Source organism: Dermacentor albipictus, chromosome 8 (assembly GCF_038994185.2).
Source record: "Dermacentor albipictus isolate Rhodes 1998 colony chromosome 8, USDA_Dalb.pri_finalv2, whole genome shotgun sequence".
In the NCBI taxonomy this organism is placed as follows: Eukaryota; Metazoa; Arthropoda; class Arachnida; order Ixodida; family Ixodidae; genus Dermacentor; species Dermacentor albipictus.
In genome coordinates this window covers 25,249,733-25,254,291 of record NC_091828.1, presented here as the reverse complement: position 1 = coordinate 25,254,291, position 4,559 = coordinate 25,249,733, and the positions used below count along the sequence as shown (strand labels likewise).

The window sequence follows — 4,559 nt, the reverse complement described above, 5'->3', positions numbered from 1 at the left end:
CTCTCCTAAATGATTGTTTAGGCGCCTGCCTGTCTGTCTAACAAAGTCAAATGAGATATTGTAAAGTTTTGCCTCTTTAACAGCCCCAATAAATCTTGTTCACACGAGATGCAACATAGCGTTGCTGCACAGGCTGATTGCCTTTCTTCGGTTGGCTACCCTTTGGCCTTAATTTCAGCCATAGCGGAACAGCTTCTGAAGTGCACAAAACATGATGAGCGCGCTCGGTCAAGGAACCAGCCGGTTGAAAGACACAGGTTTGCAGTGCTACCGTATGTTCATGATGTCTCCCATAGGCTAAAAAAGATTAGGGAACCTGCAGAAATCAGTCCTTTTCTCAGACCCGGAAAAGCTGGCAAGGCTCTGCAAGTGTGTAAACGCGCCTAAATCACGTCAGAGTTGTTGCTCTGCCGGGCACAGAAAACGTTTTGCGATGTGTGCAAAGAATGTGGTTTCCCAAATTCCCATTTTGAGGCAGTAAATATATTGGACAGATAGGCAGGCGCCTAAATGATCGTTTAAGAGAGCACTATAACAACGTCAATAACACTGTTCAAGGCTACTTCGGCATTCATTGCCGGGACTGCGGCTGCATGCCCCTCCTTAAGATACGGAAGTTTTAGCGAGACACGGCTCACCCGGTAAATTATTGAAGCTGATTTCACCAGAAAACTGGGTAGTGTGTGCGTTAGTGCCCCCTCTATCATGCTGACCCCTAGTGAAATTTTGTATCTAAACAGATAGAAATTGTGTTTTTTTTTCAAGTGACCATGTTCTTTTTACAATGACTTGCTGTTAGAACACCCCTTGTGACTGGCTTTCATTTTCTGCGCATGACCCCTCTGTGTATACAAACACGATGTGGCAACGCAATAAAATATTGTTGAAAGTCAGTGGAGTGTCTCTCGCAGTCCTTGTCCTTCACGCTGTACGTCATTTTTTATACTGAACAGCCAATATTGATTCAAAATTAGAAAAATATAGTACACATCTGAGCTGCAAAAATGCAAGTGATGCAGCAAATGGCCTTTAGCTTTCCAAAAGAAAAAGAAATGTTCACGGTTAACCACGAGGTGCAGGGACTCCATTCTCTGAGCATCTTGACCAATAAATGCAGCGCATGGCATTGCTGGAATCTTGCATCCTGCATTAGCAAAATAAGAAGAACATCATGAGAATTCAGTCCATGCAATTACACATGAACTTTGTGGAAAATTTGATAAAGCAACAAGCTCCTCAAAGTAACAAACTTAATTAATGTGACTGGGCAGAATGCACCACTCAGGCAACTGGGCAAGACAAGTGAAAGGTAGGAGAAGTTTCTATTTTGCAAATAAAGGAATTGCATGTTACTGTCAATGCTATACCACTATGTCATTGTGAACACAAGGCACATACAGCAGCAAAAACATAAATTTACGGTAGCCTTTTCACCATAGAAAATAAGAGTGAATAAAGTTTAAAGACTACCAATGACATCTCTCAACAACAGACATTTGTCCAAGAGTGTGTATGTGACCTTAATACAAAATTGACATTATGAAATGTGCAATATATCTGCATTACACTGTATAAGTACTGCAGGTGAGAAGCTTACGGGATATGGCACATTAAGAGTGAAATGCACAAGGCATTAAAAAATGACTGTTTTTACACAACATTATTACACTAGGAGACAAAGAGAACTGTTTTACAGAGAGTGCACACAAAATCCCCGCTGGCATTCTCATTTGCCCTGCAATACATGCATCCAGCCCAACAATATCCAACTCTCCAATGCAGTTTATTAGACACTTTCTGCATCCTAAAATTTATCGTGTATTTCTTATTTACTAATTCAGTAAGAATGGGCATTTTGGCATACTTTCCTCGAAAATTTAGCATGTGTTGTCAACTATTTTTTTAGAGCACGCCCCCTTGTTTCAATGGGTTAGCTTGGCAATGCACTGACAAGTAGTATTCTCTTATTTAAACTTATGATCCTTCCTCCTGCTCCCACTTCATGCTCTAAACTGTGATGCCACTCCGATGCAGTTTATGTTAATCTGTGGCTATTTACGTGGTCCTTCTTTCTGTAGCCTCTCAACTAGAGCCTGAAATTTCTTGTCTCCTAGAACAATCGTCTTTCTTGCCCAAAACATATTGCACGGTTACCCCTCATAGGGGGGGTACTGTATATGAGTTTTCACATATTCAATGAACCTCAGAGACACAACCATTTCTCATCCTGTGTTGCTACTACCCGCATGAGTCACAATAGTTGTAAATTGGCTACCTGCCCTCTCTCGCTTAAAAGTACATTTTGCATGTGGAAAATAACCACAAGCATCACATTTCATTGAATGAGTGCTCCTGTGCATGTTTTTTTTCGGTCCTGTAATGGCTAAGTTCAACATGGTCAAGTTGTTTGAAAACTGTCTAGCCTCAACCAATACTTCGTGTAGTTTCAAAATTATGATACATTCATTTTTCAAAACTTGTCCCAAATTAAGCATGACACATTTTCATGATGCAAATGAGGTAAGGTTGTGCTCAGAGACTATGATAGGCCTGCTATATCCTGCAAAACTATGTGAAATGAAATATGCTTGCAATTTTCGTGAGCAGCTAGCTCAGTACAATTAGGCACATTACCTGCGGAAACGTGTTTTTAACGCTCCCGAGAGGTCCTGGTTTCTTGTTTTTTCTTCAAATCCCTTGCAGTCTAGATTGCAATCCGGTGCATTTTGATTTTGATATTGTATTCAAAATAAAAACAGCTGAAATTTTAAGGTTTTGATAATTATATGGGAATAAATTAAAGGTAGAAGAGTGTAATGCAATGAGCAAATAACAAGCTCATTGCAGAGAGTAAACAAATATTCCTTTCCTGCAAATAAATTGGTAACAGGAAGGTCATACGAAATTAGCAGTGAATGCACAATAAAGAATATGATGCTACAATGCCCCGGCATTCTGTGAATATTCTTGCACAAAGAAAATCCTCATTATGAAAGACCATCAAGAAAATGCAAATGTATACTTTGGATCAGCAGTCATAGCTGCAGTATGCACTGTACCATCGGCAATATTTACAACCACATCATATCAAGCTTAGGCGGCCAAGGAGCCTGAGTTTTAAATTATAACTTGACTTATTATATTACCTACACAACTATATCTACTTACAATGTTGTCTTCTCAACCGCTTTCAAGAAGACATTAACCATCTGTCTGAAGGCGAACGCAAGTGGCTTGCTCTTGATGGGGGGCGCCAAGGCTGGGCATTGTGAAATTGCTGCTACCATCTGCATGACCTGCGAGAAACGACGCTCTAAGTACAAGATAAACAAATGCTATTAGAGCAAAAGACAAGGTCATTGGCAATGAGCCTCGTTTTGGTTTGCACGAGAAAAGCCAAGAATATGGACTTTGTGCTGCTTACTGAAGAAGCAAGCCTCCTTCCAGATGTTGCAGTCATGCATTAAGAGTGTCACACAGCTGCATGCTTGTATGTTGCTGCCGCGAGTACGCCAGTATGCTTTGAAGTTTATTATTTCAAGTTAAATTGATTATTGTGTTTTCTTGGCAACAGACTAGCAATGAAATAGATCACTACACACATACTCCCTTTTGAGGAGAGAATTCACACACACGCACGCATGCATGGGCGCGCACACACACACGCACACACTTGCTTCTACCACATGAGCAGCTCCCTGTGCTTGACACACATACATATTTTTATCCTGTGTCACTCCTACTGCTAAGGCATGAAAAATCCGTTGCGTTACCAATCCCAAACTCCTCAACCTACACCTCCAGCCTAAACACTTTCTCGAGAGCCAGGACAAGCCTTCTAGCTTCGCCAGTGCTCCAAACTGTAGTTACGAATTTCAATAGGGCTATAGGCGACAGCTCTCGAAGGGCATGCAAATTACCCGGAGACCTAAACCTTGTATATGATAGCTCTAAAGCACAACACTGCAAATTTTCAAAATTCATTAAAGCTCCTGAAGACAATTGCTATATACGTAGAACGTCTCGAATAACCTGCCGCTAACAATTTCAGCGGTTGTCTGCATCAAAAGAAATGTGGGCTAATGGGAAATCCACGTCTTTAACATCGGAATTGTTGTAATGGCGAAACACACTACCAGATTTCTTAATCATTTATTTATGCTCTGGATGTAACGTTCCTTTCACAATAAAAAACAAGGATATCGATTTATCAGGGCATGGGAGGAAAAAGGACGAAGCGTATACTTGGCGCCTTCCCATTGGTCCTCCCCAGAAACGGCGCCTCATACAGCAGTTGTCCAGGGTAGCTTGAAACCAAACTCGGCTTTCAGGCGGGAACACTCGCTGCATCAAATCGGAAGTTTTATTGCGAGTAAAACTCTACCGGCCTCATGCAATACATACGCACGCACACAAAACGCACCCACACGCACACACAAGTATACGCGCTCTCAAAGCGCAGACACAAAAGCGCGCACGCGCACATTGATGAACACAAACAAGCACACATACATGCATGCAGGCAGACACGCTAACACGTGCTCTCACACACAGCGACC

The 4,559-nt window shown here is 41.6% G+C and overlaps 1 long non-coding RNA gene across 1 annotated transcript; it reads right to left on the bottom strand.

The window, feature by feature from the left end:
• Positions 1-799: 799 nt before the first annotated feature.
• LOC139048391 (uncharacterized) lies at positions 800-4,277 on the bottom strand. The gene is made up of 3 exons (XR_011507660.1): positions 4,246-4,277; positions 3,169-3,296; positions 800-1,144 (listed from the first exon to the last, which is right to left on the bottom strand). It is a non-coding gene; the product is annotated as an uncharacterized lncRNA (long non-coding RNA).
• Positions 4,278-4,559: the final 282 nt, after the last annotated feature.